General features: G+C 39.3%; 1 protein-coding gene across 3 annotated transcripts in view; it reads right to left on the reverse strand.

Moving 5' to 3' along the window:
- The window catches only part of LOC106056412 (carbohydrate sulfotransferase 11-like), a 63,432-nt gene extending 44,355 nt beyond the window's left edge, over positions 1 to 19,077 (reverse strand). For 2 of the 3 annotated variants that reach the window (XM_056012318.1, XM_056012316.1), the window contains exons 1-2: positions 10,924 to 11,229; positions 5,356 to 5,499 (exon numbers count right to left, since the gene is read on the reverse strand). The gene's annotated coding sequence lies outside the window, so the exon portion shown is untranslated. Of the gene's footprint in view, positions 1 to 5,355; positions 5,500 to 10,923; positions 11,230 to 18,857 lie in introns of those variants that run through there. The other variant, XM_056012317.1, reaches the window with a different exon arrangement.
- Positions 19,078 to 20,119: the final 1,042 nt, after the last annotated feature.

The raw sequence follows: 20,119 nt of genomic DNA on the forward strand, positions 1-20,119 counted from the left end.
TTCCAACTAAGGACAGGACACACACCTCTGTCAAATTACCATCTCAATAAAATAAATCCCACACAACTCCCCTTTGTAGACACTACCCTACCCTTCTGAAACCGTAAACCATATCCTCTTTGAATGCTCCTCCCTAATCCACCTTAGGCAGACCCTACTTCCACTCCAACCCAATATAACCAACACCCTGTACGGCAGTGCTGAACAACTGAAGAAAACTATTTTTCCTTGGCACAGTCTGCAAAAGAGCTGACAGCTCAGCAGCAAAAAGCTGATTAGAACAAGAAGAAGAAAATCTACAATATCTGTTGAGCAAAGAAAATGTTTGATAATTACTTCGTCATCCCCTCCCCTTTTTTAAACATTAAATTATTAAATAATTCAGATCTATTGAAGAACGTGTTGGTTCGGTCTCATTGTTAGGTCGCAGTGTGCCTGTTAAACACAATGTCTTAGGTGAGCGGGGTGGGGGGGGGGGGGGGGAAGAATAGAAATTAATGAACCAAAAAGTATAAAACAACAACCTCGCCACGGTCTCCTAACTTTTAGCAGGTTTCAGCTCAGCGTCTACTTTGCAATATTTGCCCTTGTTCTACGTACTGTATGGCCAATTTTTTATTTCATGCCATTACCGTATGCAGTCACCTCCCCCACACACACACACAAACTGTAGTTAGAGATTTTGTTTGGCCTTCTTAAAAAAAAACAACATTTTATGTCGCAAGCATTTATGGTGTCTGGAACTTGCCTGTATGGCTGTTTGTTACTCCCCAAGAACTGATTTCACATTTGTGTTGAAGATGCGGATTTTAATGGGCAGGGACAGTACATTCACAAGATAATCTGATGGCAAGAGTATTTTAGTTTCCAACCTTGGTTTCTGATAAAGGCTTTATAGTACGTGTATTTTGATTGGTTTTCTATCATTTGAGAAGCATGAAAGTGGTAAGTAATGCATAAACTTATGAGGCGTGAGGCTCCTTGAAACGCGAGGTCGTGGGCAGTTGCTCACGTTTCCTTCGACCAGCGCCGCCTCTGATCACAGTGACATTGTTCAGAGACCTGTTCCCACCGCTAAGTGAATCTATCCTTGACATCTTCGCAACTAAGCCCCCCTCCTCCCTCCTGAGACATCTTTGCGACCAAACCCCCCTCCCTCCTGAGACATCTTCGCGACTAAGCCCCCCCCTCCCTCCTGAGATATCTTCACGACTAAGCCTATCTCCCTTCTTCAATAACTTCGCGACTAAGCCCCCTCCCTCCTTCGATAACTTCGCGACTAAGCCCCTCCCCCTCCCTCCTTCGATAACTTCGCGACTAAGCCCCTCCCCCTCCCTCCTTCGATAACTTCGCGACTAAGCCCTTCTCCCTCCCTCCTTCGATAACTTCGCGACTAAGCCCCTCCCCCTCCCTCCTTCGATAACTTCGCGACTAAGCCCCTCCCCCTCCCTCCTTCGATAACTTCGCGACTAAGCCCCTCCCCCTCCCTCCTTCGATAACTTCGCGACTAAGCCCCTCCCCCTCCCTCCTTCGATAACTTCGCGACTAAGCCCCTCCCCCTCCCTCCTTCGATAACTTCGCGACTAAGCCCCTCCCCCTCCCTCCTTCGATAACTTCGCGACTAAGCCACGCCCCCTCCCTCCTTCGATAACTTCACGACTAAGCCCCTCTCCCTACTTCAATAACTTCGCGACTAAGCCCCTCCCCCTCCCTCCTTCGATAACTTCGCGACTAAGCCCCTCCCCCTCCCTCCTTCGTTAACTTCGCGACTAAGCCCCCCCCCTCCCTCCTGAGACATCATTGCGACTAAGCCCCCTCCCTCCTTCGATAACTTCGCGACTAAGCCCCCTTCCTCCTTCGATAACTTCGCGAGTAAGCCCATCTCCCTCATTCGATAACTTCGCGACTAAGCCCCTCTCCCTCCTTCGATAACTTCGCGACTAAGCGCCTCTCCCTCCTTCGATAACTTCGCGACTAAGCCCCCTCCCTCCTTCGATAACTTCGCGACTGAGCCCCCTCCCTCCTTCGATAACTTCGCGACTAAGCGCTCTTCCTCCTGCGGTTTATTCGCCGGGTAATTTAAAAAATTGACTATAAAATAAGTGGATGGGGGGCTCGTAGCGTTGCCTTACATATTTAATGATCCCGAACGTGAGCCGTGACAACAGACCTTGACCTTGCAATGAGCCCATCGAAAGAGCGTGTGGGTTGATCAATGATTGATCTCTTCTGATTGATTAATTCGATTAGCCATTAATGAGAGAGAGACATTGTATGATATCGACGCACACAAAAAATGCAGAAAACAAGTCGGTGAAGAGACTGCCACTACCGAGACAGGTCATGAGAGAGAGACAGACAGACAGACAGACAGAGAGAGAAACATATATAGAGAGAATGATATTGACAAAAAATTAAGAACAAATGTCCTGAAAATGCAGATTCAATATGGTTATACTAGAGAGAAAGTGTGTGTGTGTGTTTATATGAGAATGCGAGAGAGACAGAAAGAGAGAGAGACAGAGAGAAAGCGAGAGAGAGGGGAGAGAGAGAATGATATCAACACAAATTTTAAAAAACAACAAATGTCCTTAACAAGACGGATTCAATAGTCATGGTGACTGAGTGGTAAAGCACTCGGATTCCGAACCGGGGATCCCGGGTTCGAATCCTGGTGAAGACTGGAATCTTTGGGCGCCTCTGAGTCCACCCAGCTCTAATGGGTACCTGACATTAGTTGGGGAAAAGGCGGTTGGTCGTTGTGCTGGGGGACACGACAATTCGTTCACTGACATTTCGTTCACCGACAAATCGTTTACGACTTTTCGTTCACGCGACTATTCGTTCACCAGACATTTCGTTCACCCGACAATTCGTTCACGCGATTATTCGCTCACGGACTATTCGCTCACAGACAACTTGTTAACCGACAACTTGTTCACCGACAGTTGACGACAAATCGTTCACTGGATATTTCCAAAAACAAAAAAATTGCTAGAGATCGGGCCTGAAATTCTTTGTCAATTTTTGTTTGTTTGTTGTTAATATTTTGTTAATGAGGACAGTATGTGATAAAAAATGATACTCAAAAGAAAAAAGAGATCTTACAAGCAAGCTGAAACATTTAAATGGGCCCTCACTTTACTATAGATAACATTTTTACTTTCAACATGTAGGGCTTCTTTTACACTCATGTCCATCATGTAGTCTTGTTCGACCTACCCATATTTGCTTATCTTCTTAATAGCGGTCCAGATGTTTAATTAACATACCCATTTTATTGATATCTTATTAACAAAAACAAATCTTATCTTATATAATACAGACGTTTCTTCAAAAAAGAAGATGATTACGTCCTACGCGTCATGCATTCTGCCACGTCACTGGTTTTCCTGGCTAGCTCAGACACATTAGTATTTTTTCCACAATCCTTTCAGTGTTTTTACGAGAGATAATTTAGATTTTTAACAATGGTACTAGATTTGGTACAATATATGGTTTCACTGTTCAACTCTGAACGTCACATACTAGATACAGATCTAAGGTTAATATTTATCAGTTAAGACATCTAAGAAAAAAAAAAACTAATTACATATACAACACTAGGAAATATTTTGGTTCCCTATCAAAAAATTATAATTTATCGCAATACAACACAATAAAATTGTTTCAATAAATTTGTTATTGAAGTCCAAGAAATCAAATTAGTCTACCAATGGATGGTCACATATAGAAACAAGTTAACTAAAATAAAAATAAAATAAAACTTCTTTTAAACTTGATGGAAAGTACTATACTAGTGTCTAGTAGATATTTTCAATGTTAACAGATTGAACATGTGTATAGGCAATGTACAATAAAGTTTTATAACTTCCAGAGGAGCCAGTCTGTCTAGCACTCAACTAGGTGTTAACTAGAGTATCCAGATGAATGGGTAGATTCCCGGTAGATGAGAAAAAAAAGAGGGGGGTGTAAAGGTATATTAAAGGTGAAAGTACCTATTGTAAAGTGAGGGCCCGTTTACATTTTTCAGCTAGCTTGTAAGATCTCTTTTTTTATTTTTTTTTTATTTTAAGTATAATTTTTATCACATACTGTCCTCATTAACAAAATATCAACAACAACGAAATTAAATGAACTCGGATTAGACCTGATCTCTAGAAATTTTTTGCATTTGGAAATAATAGCTACAAAAGTTTTAATGTAAATAAATTAAACACGCGACGAGAATATATAATATAAACAATATGTTACTATCCAGTGAACGATTTGTCTGTGAACAATTTGTCCGTGCCGTGAACGAATAGTCGCGTGAACGATTTGTCGCGTGAACGATTTGTCGCGAACCAACTGTAGGTGAACAAGTTGTCGGTGAACAAGTTGTATGTGAGCGAATAGTCCGTGAGCGATATGTCGCGTGAACGAATTGTCGGGTGAACGAAATGTCTGGTGAATGAATAGTCGCGTGAACGAAAAGTCGTGAACGATTTGTCGGTGAACGAAATGTCAGTGAACGAATTGTCGTGGAACCGTTGTGCTGGCTACATGACACCTCCCTTAACCGTAGGCCACAGAAACAGATGACCTTTACATCATCTGCCCTATAGACCACAAGATCTGAAAGGGGAAATTTAGTTTATATTAGAGAGAAAGAGAGAGCAAGAGAGAGAGAGATTGTTTAAAAGGGAGAGACAGGCGGAGAGTAAGAGGAAAGAAATTTTCAACCAATGAAAGAAACTGAAACAGAACTGAACATCTGATGTATTGAACAAACTTGAATCCTGCAGCCAGCAAGAATCTTTGTCAAGAAAGCAACGCGGCATTGAAACAACATTGTCTTTGTCTAGAAGCCATGAATTTGTACAGTACTACAGACATAACGTAATTAGCTAGGAAGGTAGGGATAGAGATGGATGGATGGTTCCAGATAGATAGATTAGATAGATAGATAGATAGATAGACAGACAGACAGACAGATAGATAGATAGATAGATAGATAGATAGATAGATAGATAGATAGATAGATAGACAGACAGACAGACAGACAGACAGATAGATAGATAGATAGATAGATAGATAGATAGACAGACAGACAGATAGATAGATAGATAGATAGATAGATAGATAGATAGATAGATAGATAGATGGATATATATATAGATATATATATATATAGATATATATATAGATATATATATAGATATATAGATAGATAGATAGATAGATAGATAGATAGATAGATAGATAGATAGATAGATAGATAGATAGATAGATAGATAGATTTTCAAGTAAGGGTAAAAAAATCAAAGGAAGGAAGGTAGACAGGATGGAAGAATACAGACGTTTGATTCCTACCTGTCTCGTATCAAATTCTCTCATGCATGCCTCACTATCCCATACACAGAACGTACTAGCCACGTCTGCTGTGGGTCACGTGGATCTCCAAGTCTACGCTGTCGCCAGACCCACACAGTACACATACTCCTGGCCACTATACGTCTGCGACAAAAAGAGAACGACATGGGAGTTACCAGACTTGATGACAAAACTTCTTGGGGGCAGCACCATAAACGTTTGGTGGTCTTAACCTCACAGCGACCTTTCTCTCCCCTCCACCCCTCCACACCTCCATCTTCTGAAACGTGTAGACCAAATCAAACCTAATCTTCAACAAACCAGCCCAACGCCAGGCAGATCTGCTGCTCCGAGGTTCATTTAAAGAGAGAAAAAAAAAGAACGTTACAGTTCGTGCAAAAACTGACCTAGAATCGCCGAACCGTGAAGGCCATTATGCAGTTAAAAATACATCTACTATGACACGATATCCGATTGCAATCAATAGAACAATTTTTAGTCGCGAGTGTATGACATTATAACGTACGCCATTGCAAAACCAATTGATAAAAGTTCAATAGACTAGAGGCCAAAACAAAATAAATTACATATAAACTGAATCTAACATTCAAAAAGAAAGCGGGCAAGCAGCTGGAGGTTGATAAGAAGTATTAAAAGTATCAACATTAGTCAACTTAAAAACACTTGTCGCCCTAACAACAAAAACAAGTATTATGCCAGATCCTTCCCATCACAGCATAAACAGGTCCTGTATAGACTTACAGGATGTTTTGTTCCCTTGAAATATTATGCGAGGGAGCACGCCAATTACGACTGGTTTGAAAGATCAACAAAAATGCTAGCCAGATGTCCTGAAGTACTTTAGCACTCAAAATATCACGAACATAGCAGCACTAAAAAAAAACAACTTACAAACCTGAAAGCACTCAATATATTGTGAAACAGAAAAGAAATCATAAAATTCTTTAACATTTGAGCACTCAAAATATCCTCAAACATTTGAGCACTCAAAATATCCTCAAACATTTGAGCACTCAAAATATCCTCAAACATTTGAGCACTCAGAATATCCGCAAAGATTTGAGCACTCAGAATACCGTCAATCACTTAAGAAACAGCGTCACTTAAGCACTTAAAATATTCTGAATCATTTTAGCCCTCAGCGACCACAACTCATCTCGAGTCAGATCTCAATTTAAAAATTTTCTGGTCTACACTGGGATTCGAACTCGAGCTCCCTTGCTATGTAACCAAACGATTAATACCGCAAATTATATTTTCAGCCTTAACTCTCAACACTTATCTATATATAAAATTCTCTTCTTCGTGGCTCAACAGTTTGGACAGGAAGCAGTAAAGGAAAGATCTCTCTTTTGTTTCTGCCAGTCGGACTAGACTTACTCAACGTAGCGGGGGGGGGGGGGGGGAGGGGGGGAACAAGTAGTTCACCCATGACGGGCGTCACTAAATAGCAGAGCGGACTTAACCATTGTGGGGCCCTATGCGAAAAGGATTTCACAAGGCCAAGTTTGGGCTGGGATACGGATAATAAGTGAAAATTAAGAGTTTGTATTAGAAAATAAATTCATCCTTTGCAGTTTAATCATTCTTTACTACGTACAGAACTACTTTACGAGCCTTGCGTGTAGCGAAGTCATACAGTATATCATAAAAATTCTATGTCCTACATAGATCACGCTCAATAGCAAGAATTACCAAATGTTTCAACTTATCTTCGAGAATTCTTGACCTCAAGTAATTCTTCATTACTTTGAGGCGCATAATGCAGTTTTTTTTTTATCGCGCGTAGGATTGGCGTTTTCCATATTGAATGACACCCCAAAAAGACAATTTTGTGTCTATATGTTTCGGGAGATTTTTATGAGTTTTCAAAAGCTGTTATTAATTTCTGGAGATTTCCAGGACGTTTTCGTATATTTTGTAATTTCAGGAGATTTCCAGGAGCTCTTGGTAAATCAGGAGGCCGCGGGAAATCTGTTATAAGTTATAAAATGGTTTAATTTAATGATTTATACCTAGGACTAGCGCGGGTCCAATGAAAGTGCGGGGCCCTCTGCGGTTGCATAGGCCGCAGTGGCCTAGGGCCGGCCCTGCAAAATAGTGGCGTATGCTACGCCGTGGGTCGACTAGTAGTTTATATTAAGTGACGAGTTCAATCTATAAGAAACAGCGTCCCACTGACTCCCGAGTTCGGCCAGGTAATCACTAAAACAACATCATAAACCACTTAGACAAACATAATGTCCTCACACCATACCAACATGGCTTTAGGAAATATAGATCATGTGAAACACAACTAATAGGACTAATTGATGATTTTTCAAAAGGTTTAGATAATAGTGAACAAATAGATGCTATCTTACTAGATTTTTCTAAGGCTTTTGACAAAGTTCACCACCATAGTTTGCTTAAAAAATTAAAATATTTCGGCATTAATGGTCCACTGCATCAGTGGATTAAAGACTTTCTGATAGGGAGAGAACAAACTGTAATAATAAATGGCTCTAAATCAACACCGATAACAGTAAACTCAGGTGTACCTCAAGGAACAGTCTTGGGTCCACTACTATTTTTAATTTAGATAAATGATTTACCAAATTGCATTACTTCAGGAACAAAAGTCAGATTATTCGCAGACGATTGCATAATATATAGAACAATAAAAACAACACAAGACACAGATATTTTACAAAGAGAATTAGATGAATTACAGAAATGGGAATCAAATTGGAGCATGTCTTTCCACCCAGAAAAATGTCAGTTGTTAAGAGTAACAAAAAAACTAAAACAAATTAATTCCACTTATCTTATTCATGGCAAACCAGTAACACAGACTAAAAACGCAAAATACCTAGGTGTTATAATAAATGAAAAACTGTCATGGAATCCACATATTGATGAAACTACAAAAAAATCAAACAAAGCATTAGGATTTATTAAAAGAAATTTCTATAAATCAAATAAGAACATAAAACTAAAATGTTATTTAACCTTGGTTAGGCCAATAATAGAGTATGCATCCTCTGTTTGGGACCCCTCAACTCAAGAAAACATTAAGAAACTAGAACAGACACAAAATAGAGCAGTGCGATTCATAACAAACGAATATTCACATTTGACTAGAGTAACACCTTTAGTAAAATCACTAAATTTAGAAAGCCTTCAGGACAGAAGGCTCAAAAGTAAAGTAGCAATAATGCATAAAACACTGAACCATAATCTTCAAATACAAAAACAAAATTTAATAAAATACTCTGAAAGACACAAAGATAAAGGCACATTCCTCGTCCCATATGCTAGGACAAATTTGTACAAATACTCCTTCTTCCCTAGTGCTATTAGAGCATGGAATGGGTTGCCTGAGCTAGCCAGGAAAACCAGTGACTTGGCAGAATTTAAGTCATTGGTTAATATGCATGACTAAATGCATGACGCGTAGGACATAATCATCTTCTTTTTTGAAGTAACGTCTGTATTATATAAAATAAGATAAGGAATAAGGTTGTTTTGTTTTTTTTTACTTCTCTGGCATACCTCTGGCTGGTCTATCAATTTTCCTCTAGGCATTTAAATATATGAACAGAATACTGTGCGTGAATAAAAAAAATGGTTTATATCTGTATGAATAAAACATGATGTATATCTACATCTTCGTAGATTCAAGTTAAAATGTCATATTTTTTCATGCTCTCAAATGAGAGAATAAGTGATGAATGAGTCAGTTAGGACTTAAAATACATGATAAACAAGATCTGAAGTCTAGGCCACACCCTCCTCACCCATTTTCTTGTTAGGTAGTTCAATTATACAACGACCTCAATTGAAAAAAAATGTCTTTTATCTACTCTGAATCACACACATATGGTATTAAGTCTGACTTTCCCACGCGCCCAACACTGGTCGCAGCATCGGAATAAAAAAGTCCAAATATAACCATGCCTCTTATTCTCCATTACGTACTGCGGGCTGAAGTATCAAAGAGCCGGATAGGGCCAGGTCAGGGGCCGAATGTGGTCCTGGGGCCGTAGATTGGGCATCACTGTGTTACAATCGACCAGAAACTGTTGTTTTTTTTTTAGAATTCTTCTTTCTTACACTAGAACGTAGTCCAGGGCTGTTACTCTCTGGTGTTAATCCAGTTTGAAAATAAGATTTCAGCATCAGATCAAGTCCCAAGCTCTTCAGCCTCTGTTCACCCGACGTACACACGCTCTCTACACGCACACACCTACACAAATACAGTCACACAAAACCACGTGCCCGTGATGAAACACAATGTTGATAGTTGATTCGACTTGACGCCGAGGTGACGAAACACTTAATGGGTGAGGGGAGGGCAGGGTTGTCCACATAGGGAACAAAGCTGACCCGGTCCATGTGCCAGACGGAACTAGAGTATTCAACATATCACGTGACGAAGGGAACACGTGACTTTTGTTTGACCAATGATGCTGGTCAATATAGAAATAGTTGACCTTACCCTCCTCTAAGTTTCTCGGAATAAAAGTGGACATGGGTCACTTTTAAACAGTGGTCCAGACGTCTGCTGAGACTGATGAGTGGAAAGAAACGAATTGATAAAAACATGAACGGAACCAAAAAAAAAAAAAAAATTACAGCCATCGATCAATTTTTTTTTTTTACAAAATTGTATTATTTTTTTTAAAACTTTAAATTAATAGTTGTTTTTTTTTTTTTATTTAATTTTTTTTCTCAAATTCCTACACACTTAGAATCAGAAATGATTTAAAACTTTCAATCCTACCGTAACGTGCGTGGATCTAACTTTTATATCCAGGGTAATGGGCTATTTAATAACATACAGTAGACAAAAAGATAAAGGCACATTTCTTGTTCTATATGCTAGGACAAATGTGTACAAGTTCTCCGTCTCCCCTAGTGCCAATTAAGCATGGAATAGGTAGCCTGAATCAGCCAGGAAAACCAACGACTTAGCAGAGCTCAAGCCCCTGATTAACACATGAAATCGCGAAGGACGTAATTATCTTCTCTTTTGAACTAACGTCCTTAATTACAATACCTTTATTCAAATAATAATTTTATGGAACCTTCGGGGTAGGTGGATGGCACCTGACACGGTTCTGGAAAACGGCTCAAACTAATTTCCTAGAAAGTTGACAGTTGATGTATATTGTTGGGAGAAGAATTACTAGCTCGTTGGCCACACTGGGAAAACTCTAGTTTGACCGTTATAATTTTTCAAAGTATAAAAATAAATACATTTAAATTTGGCTAGAGAACCAAAAATAAAATATTTACATCGAATGGTTTGCATAATATTATTCAAGAGTTTAATAAATTAATGTTCAGGAACATTTGGCACATCTAGATCTAGACCTAAAAGCCTATCAGTTGAATAGTATAAAGTGTAGTAGATATAGATTAATTAGATTAATCGGCTTAAAAAAACATAAATGTAATATTCGGTCGCAAACAACAAAAACTTATGATCACTAAATAGTTAACCAAAAGTAAAAGTTGTGTTTTATGTTTACAAATGTTAAGAACTATAAATAAAGAACTTACATGCAAGTCTAGATCTAGAAGGTGTGTGATAAATCCACTACGCTCGCCCTGGCTACATCAGAACAATTTAACGTTGTTGATTTTTACGCCACTGTGCAAAGAGACACTTGACTAGAAGGTAAACATGACATGCGTCATTCTCAATCCTGGGCCGTCGACGTAAGAACACCACAGAATAGTTCCCTGCAACAAGAACACATGTCGAATTGAAGGTATCTGCTTCAGAGAAAGAGAGAGAGAGAGAGAAGGAGTGGTAGATGAGAGAACAGGGGCAGAACTCACACCAAAACTGTTTTTTTTTTTGTCGTCTGCACGCGAGGGCGCACAGTCTCACAATATTTTCTCTCTCTCTCTCTCTCTCTCTCTCACAGACTTCTGTTACCTGGCTGAGACACAAGCCAGGGACACTCCCCACCCTACCTCTCCAACGATATATCACTGCTCCATGCGTGTAGGCGATACGGCAACATTTGGACATATTGCTTGGGGGCAACATCACAGAGAGAAGACATCAATAAGTCAACGTTTTGGAGATGCAATATCAACGCATGGCAACATTATTGACAGGCAACATTATTGACAAGCAACATTATTGACAGGCAATATTATTGACAAGCAACATTATTGACAGGCAACATTATTGACAGGCAACATTATTGACTGGCAACATTATTGACTGGCAACATTATTGACAGGCAACATTATTGACAGGCAACATTATTGACAGGCAACATTATTGACAGGCAACATTATTGTCGAAGAAAAATATTATTGAGGAGCAACATGATTTGAGAGGCAACATCAATGAGCCATCTTGTAGTAGGCTGCAGGCTTGAAGAAAGTATACATCTCTAGAGACATTCTGTAGTAGGCTGCAGGCTTGAAGAAAGTATACATCTCTAGAGACATTCTGTAGTAGGCTGCAGACTTGAAGAAAGTATACATCTTTAGAGACATTTTGTAGTAGGCTGCAGACTTGAAGAAAGTATACATCTCTAGAGACATTCTGTAGTAGGCTGCAGGCTTGAAGAAAGTATACATCTCTAGAGCCATTTTGTAGTAGGCTGCAGACTTGAAGAAAGTATACATCTCTAGAGACATTCTGTAGTAGGCTGCAGGCTTGAAGAAAGTATACATCTCTAGAGACATTTTGTAGTAGGCTGCAGGCTTGAAGAAAGTATACATCTCTAGAGACATTCTGTAGTAGGCTGCAGGCTTGAAGAAAGTATACATCTCTAGAGCCATTTTGTAGTAGGCTGCAGGCTTGAAGAAAGTATACATCTCTAGAGACATTCTGTAGTAGGCTGCAGGCTTGAAGAAAGTATACATCTCTAGAGACATTTTGTAGTAGGCTGCAGGCTTGAAGAAAGTATACATCTCTAGAGACATTTTGTAGTAGGCTGCAGGCTTGAAGAAAGTATACATCTTTAGAGACATTCTGTAGTAGGCTGCAGACTTGAAGAAAGTATACATCTTTAGAGACATTTTGTAGTAGGCTGCAGACTTGAAGAAAGTATACATCTCTAGAGACATTCAGTAGTAGGCTGCAGGCTTGAAGAAAGTATACATCTCTAGAGACATTCTGTAGTAGGCTGCAGACTTGAAGAAAGTATACATCTTTAGAGACATTCAGTAGTAGGCTGCAGACTTGAAGAAAGTATACATCTTTAGAGACATTCTGTAGTAGGCTGCAGACTTGAAGAAAGTATACATCTTTAGAGACATTCAGTAGTAGGCTGCAGACTTGAAGAAAGTATACATCTTTAGAGCCATTTTGTAGTAGGCTGCAGACTTGAAGAAAGTATACATCTTTAGAGCCATTTTGTAGTAGGCTGCAGACTTGAAGAAAGTATACATCTTTAGAGACATTTTGTAGTAGGCTGCAGGCTTGAAGAAAGTATACATCTTTAGAGACATTTTGTAGTAGGCTGCAGACTTGAAGAAAGTATACATCTTTAGAGACATTTTGTAGTAGGCTGCAGACTTGAAGAAAGTATACATCTTTAGAGACATTTTGTAGTAGGCTGCAGGCTTGAAGAAAGTATACATCTTTAGAGCCATTTTGTAGTAGGCTGCAGACTTGAAGAAAGTATACATCTTTAGAGACATTTTGTAGTAGGCTGCAGGCTTGAAGAAAGTATACATCTTTAGAGACATTTTGTAGTAGGCTGCAGGCTTGAAGAAAGTATACATCTTTAGAGACATTTTGTAGTAGGCTGCAGACTTGAAGAAAGTATACATCTTTAGAGACATTTTGTAGTAGGCTGCAGCATTAAACAAAGTGTACATCTTTAGATAGATTGTACTTAATTCTAATGATATTTAAACTGTTTTTCTAAAACTATTACAATTATACCTGAAATCCGGCGTTACTGACGTTCGCCCCGCGCTTTAATAATGTCTGCTGTACTTTCGAATGACGTCTTCTCCGTTTGTTATAACGTTAACTCTACGTGTTAATGGCACATGCGATTCTGGTTATGACATCTGCCCGGCGTGTTGATGACGTCCGCTGTAAGTTTTAATGACATCTGCCCGGTGTGTTGATAACGTCCACTGTAAGTTTTAATGACATCTGCCCGGTGTGTTGATAACGTCCACTGTAAGTTTTAATGACATCTGCCCGGCGTGTTGATAACGTCCACTGTAAGTTTTAATGACATCTGCCCGGTGTGTTGATGACGTCCACTGTAAGTTTTAATGACATCTGCCCGGTGTGTTGATGACGTCCACTGTAAGTTTTAATGACATCTGCCCGGTGTGTTGATGACGTCCACTGTAAGTTTTAATGACATCTGCCCGGTGTGTTGATGACGTCCACTGTAAGTTTTAATGACATCTGCCCGGTGTGTTGATGACGTCCACTGTAAGTTTTAATGACATCTGCCCGGTGTGTTGATGACGTCCACTGTAAGTTTTAATGACATCTGCCCGGTGTGTTGATGACGTCCACTGTAAGTTTTAATGACATCTGCCCGGTGTGTTAAAGACGTCTACTCTGAGTGTTCAAGACGTTTGTCAGGCGAGTTAATGACGTCTGCCGGGCGTTATAAAGACATGTGTCCGTCCTGTGTGCTAATAACGTCTGCCATGTGAGTAGATGACGTCTTTTTTGGTTCCCCTGCTCTTCCAAGGTCTTGCAGCGCTGTGTCGTGTGTTCAGAAATTTGAGGGGAAGGTTTGAGAAAATAAAAAGTGCATCAATTTCTATTTCACTTTTTATTACAAAGTTTATTTTCCATTTCCCATTCCCGGATCAAGCTGAAATTTTACACAATTATTCACCATACGACATACCTAACAAAACATGAATAAAAAAAAAATAGGTCATTAATTTATTAATTTGTCCAAATTGCCCATCATATAATCCGATATTTAAAAGTGGAAATAAATCCTAAGGTATTGAGATTTTGGCTTTAAATATGGGATTCTTCTCCTTACATAAGCATTAGGGGGTGTTTATCAAGTTTTTAAAAATATTTTGCTTGTTTTTAAATTAGCTGACATGACAAAAGGTTAGGAAACATTTGATCAGGGTCATTGGTCACACACCGACTACACGCACACACATATAGATCTAAATCTGAACATAATTACAAAACAAAAGATATAAAATAAAATCTAAAATTTTAAAAAATCGTGCACTTATATTCAAATTGGAGACTACTCTGCTACTTTAGAGTTTGGAGGCTAGTACATAAACTCGCTTGCCCCCCCCCTCCTCTGAGTAACTCAATGCGCTGAAGTGTCTTGCATAGCTTGTAAAGGCACGTGCCAACCACAAGTCCACGTGAGCCATAAGTTATTTTAAGCTTTTCCCTTCAGATCTGAATAGAGCCACCGATTTACACACGGTTATACACACACAGCCACAGGTTTACACACGGTTATACACACACAGCCACCGATTTACACACGGGGATACACAGAGGAATAGAAACAAGAAGAATGTATTTTGAAAAAAAAAAAAAAAAGAAGAAAAGCTTATATTTAGTGTAATTGTATCCATTAGTTTGGATCAGTCACGTGATCAAATGTGTAACAGATCTCGACCAGCAATCAAAACATCTGCGCGCTAAGAAATATTTTTTACCAATTGTTTTTGTTTAGCGTAATTTCATGCTTTTAACTTTTCCAATGCTCCATGATCCTATCTCTTGTCTGGATCAGTTGGGGGAAAAAAAAGGGGGGTGGGGTGGGAAGAGAAAGAAGGCGGTATCTCGGTTGTCGCTTTTTAAATGTAATTATATATATTAAAAAAAAAGTAAGTGATCTGAATTCGACCCGAGGCCTAAAGGGCAAACTCAAAACGTTAACAAAGACTTTATATGTAAAGTTGGTTTTTTTTCTCAACTCTCTTCCTCTACTCTACACAAATGTGTATAACAAACCAAATATGTACAAATGACCATACTTTAAAGGACTGAAACTTGTCAAATTATAAGTGGCGCATCTGAGAAGTGTAAAAAAATGGGCACACGGAACCAAAAGGTTGGCCACCCTTGATCTAGAGGATGCTATAAATACCTTTGCTACACATATATTTATTAAGTACATTATTTCCTGTCATGAAGTCGAATGTCAAAATGCAGGGTCCCTAAAAAAAAAAAAAAAGTAAAACCCAGGGTGCCCCCAAATCCCTAACTACGCCACTGATTAGATAGGACATCTTAGCTGGATGTTTATTTGTTCCCTCTAATTTCTCTCACTTTTTACTAGTCAAGAGCTAGTCCCAGTATACCAGCAATGCTCTTTAGATGTCAACCTTTAACAAAGAGACCCATTGTAGTTTGTTTTTTCTCAACTGAATGACACCAAGACAGACCTAGCTCGGAGACTCTGCTATTAAAGTGACCTTCACGAATCTTTATTTCTTTAAGCTAAAAAGGCTGAGAAGTTGGTAGGAGCCAGGACATATGTTGAACTAAAGTGTTATTGACCCTCCTCCTTTTCAGCCGCGATCTTAAACAAAAAAATCTTCACCATGACATGCACGAGGACACTTTGGTTCCCCCCCCCCCCCACATGCACACACAGACCCACACATACACACAGTACACACACACACACATACACACATGCCCTTTATGATTAAAATGTTACTGGCCCAAAGTTGATAAACCTATGCTATCTAAGCTACGAATTTGATACTTTAAGACAGTGTTGGAGATTGGGGTCTTAGGGCCGCGTATAAACTTCCATAAACACAATACAATCGTCGAGTACAAAGTAGCCGAAACTTTTGCGGCTTCACGCAAACGCATTGGGCAGAAGTTTCCAAGAGTCAGATAACTCTGCGCCACAGACAGGATAAAGCCCGCGGACCGTAGTTTGGGCACCAATGCTGCAAGGACCTGGCGATTTCAGATAGGTCCCGAAAATAACACAGTAGTGAAAGTAGTCAAAGGGGGCGCTCAAGGGCTCGCGCAAAGTGAAGAAACGGATGGTGCGCCCCTTTCGTAGCAACCCGTCTGTCTCCAGGCTAAACAAAACAAAATATGTCGGTCATAGTTGATAAATATTGAAAAAAGGAAACATCTTTTATTTATATATATATAAAGCCATACATGTTATATTATTACAGATGACACAGAGAGCTAGATAACAATTTCACAGTTTGTGAATTGAGTGACTCTAGTAGTGGCGGTAACGTTGTTTATTGTTATTGTCAACATTATAATTTATATTACCACTTACATTATTATTACTTTTGTTTTCATTTGATTATCTTGAATATATTGAGTATGTGTTTATTGTTTTTTTTTTGTTTTTTTTTTTGTAACGTTGACTGCCTTTGTAGTACTTGTGCTTTGTGGGAAAACAAATAAAATTGTTAAATTGTTGCAGAGGCGGCCTTAGGGGTGGCGAGTGGGGAAACCGCCAAGACCCAGAGTTTTAAGGGTCCCCGCGATATAGAGAATCCTAATTCACTGTCAGCCCATTGTACACATATTCTTGGTCCTGATAGGGCCGCCTCTGATCGTTGAGCAAGTCATGGCAAAATAAGTGTAGACATTATCTAACAAGTGCCGATGTGTCATCTGCTTAACTATTAAACGTTTATCACAGACACTGCCTACTTCATGATAAGATAACTCTTAGCACATAAACTTCAGACGTGAGACAGTCTTCCTTCCTCCATTTTGAGGAAATTGTGAAAAAAAAAATAACGATCTAAATTTGCCCTTTCAAGTGAAATAGATCGAGATTCTATCTAGAATGGTTAAATTGTTTTCATTACATTATAGCTTCTGGAGTATAACCCATTAATCCATTGCCCATCTTGGAAGAGTTCTGTCTTAACACATATAGACATGACGACTTGAACGCTGAACAAGATACCGTGAAAATAAATAAGTAAATGTCATATATATTTATGTTGCTCTAAATGATATAATGCATACCATTTTGAAGTCAAATTTTTAGTTTTGAGGTTTAGTGCAACGAAATGGAGTCATAGTGCTCTGTTTGATTTGCTAAATAAACACTTTGGCAAACATAAACCGAATATTACAAGGTCCCCGGGGCAAGCTAAGACATTCAATCAGGGAACATTACCAGGAAAAAAAAAAGAAGAGGAGGCAGACAGAGAAAGTGATGGGAAGACAACATCAAAGAATGGACGGGCCTGTCATTGAAAGAGATTCTAACCAAGGCGAAAGACAGAGAGGAATGGAGAAAGACGGTCAACAGATCCTGTGTGGTGCCCCAACGGTTTAAGAGACTACGAACTAGGTGAAGATGAAGGTTTGCTGAAATGTTCCAATGTATGCACTTTTACTTGTTTATCTTCATCGTACCTGCAATTGTTTGTTTTGTTTTCGCTTTGGGTCAATTTTTGTTTTCCCGGGCAAGTAGAAAACAAGCTTACATGAAATGAGAAAATCAATGAACAGTGACCTGGTGCTACGTGTACCCAATTTCCGGTCTCCCATCCAATGGTATTGACTGACTCTTCTTTGAAGCAGACGTGGACTTCCAATTTGGCGGCAATAAGCATTAAACAAGAATTTTTTTTTAAAGACAATACCTCCTTTTTACAACTTATTAAGACTAAGACAAGACTGCTTTAATTGATCCGTATGGACATTTGTTGTGATTACAAGGACTCTTTTTTCATATAAAGACAACACACCAGAAACAAACACATACATAGAACAGACACAACATAAAGAGTTCATTGAGCATACAGCGATTGTATTTCTCTAAATAACTACTAGTCGACCGGCGGCGTAGCATACGCCGCTATTTTGCAGGGCCGGTCTTAGGACACTGCAACCTATGTGACCGAAGGATAAGCACTTTCATGGAACCCGCGCTAATTCAACGTGTATAAATTATTAAATTAAACCATTTTATAACTTAAAACAGATTTCCCGCGCCCTCCTGTCGATTTACCAGGAGCTCCTGGAAATCTCCCGCTATTGCAAAATATACGAAAAATTCCTTAAAATATACGTAAATATATAGAAAGAAATTGTCATTTTAGGGTGTCATTCAATATGGAAAACGGAGATTTCCAAGACTTCTCATATATTTTTTAATTTCATGAGATTTCCAAGACTTCTCATAGTTTGCAATTTCAGTAGATTTCCAAGACTTCTCATATAGTTTGCAATTTCATGAGATTTCCAAGACTTCTCATATAGTTTGCAATTTCAGTAGATTTCCAAGATCTCCTGGAAAATCAGGAGGCCGCGGGAATCCTTATTTTAAGTTAAAAAAGTTAAATTTAATAATTTACACCTAGAATTAGCGCGGGGCCTATAAAAGTGCGGGGCCCACTACGTCGCATAGGCTGCAGTGGTCTAAGGCCGGCCCTGGTTTGAACTCACACCCGCAGCCATCTCCTGCCGTTCCTCAGGACGTTTAGGCTAGGACGTAATAATCGTTATTTTTTAGGGACGTGTGAAACGGACATGAATGTTGGCTTACTTTGATTTGTTAAATTGAATGTCCAAGAAAGTATTGACTTGAGAGACGGGGACATCTATATAAGTTCTGAAGTAGGACTCCCTCTGCTTGTCTTCCATGTAAACAACATTCCTTCTTGTCGAGGTGAAATCTACAACACGGAAAATACGTGATTTTGAGATCTTGACCTTTATAACAGAGAAATTAGGAGTTTTCAGTATTAAAAGTTACAAAATGACTCGATGTTTATTTCTACCTCAGATCGCAGTTAGGCCTACTGCAAACTGAACCAGTAATATTACATGGGCGTAGCCAGGATTTTTTTTCGGGGGGGGGTGAATTTTTTTCTCCCCCCCTCCGACCCCCCCCCCCCCCCCGCGAAATTTTTTTTTTATGTATTTATGTGTGTGTGTGTGTACATAATCTTTTTTACATTCTGACCCTTCATTCTTTCGGAAGACGTTTATTGTGCCCTAGAATAGGTTCTTCCATGAATTAGTGGAAAAATTGTAGATTCCCCGACATTACTAGCAAAGGGGTCTGGGGGAGCGCTAGGAGCTCCCCTAGCGCGGGGCGAAGCCCCGTTGCCAAGCACTATTTCTGATATTAAAAACCAACAAAATGCATATTCTGAGGTATCTACACTGCATTTTCCTGCTATTAAAAAGTTTTATTTCAAAAACCTAATGTGTTATTCTTACTGACTTAGACCCTCCCATGCCGTTCGGAGCATTTGACGTCAAGCTGTTTCCATAAAAATCTGTCACTGGTAATGTCTGAAGCCTCTTCCCACCTACCACGAGGACCTCCATAAATGAGTGGCGTCAAGTTGTACTAGGATATCATTGCAACTCTTCTTATGCGTAATTCATTTTGTCGGAGAACATGTCCCGCAAACCTCTCACAATCTTACTAAGGGGTCGACTCCCAGTTTGGCATAGGATTTCCTTGATTTAGACCCGATCTTAGCCATCTTTGTTGAGCTACATTTAGTGTTTTTCGATTTCGGTAGATGACTATTCACTGCAGTTTATTAATGGAGCCCTGCCACTGGTAAAAATGTGTAACCTCTCTTGAATACGCTCTTGGAATTAAGTGACTGTAGTTTGCTTAGATTTTATATCGAAAAGAGAAGTTTTATCGTCAAAATCTTCTGTTGGGGGTTTTCCACCTCAAAATGATCTGTAGGGGGATCTTAGACTCAAAACCACCTGGAGATGTTTTTAACTTTAAAAAAAAAGCCATCTTTAGAAGAAGGATTTAAACTCAAAACCCCCGATTGG

Source organism: Biomphalaria glabrata, chromosome 15 (assembly GCF_947242115.1).
Source record: "Biomphalaria glabrata chromosome 15, xgBioGlab47.1, whole genome shotgun sequence".
Classification (NCBI taxonomy): Eukaryota; Metazoa; Mollusca; class Gastropoda; family Planorbidae; genus Biomphalaria; species Biomphalaria glabrata.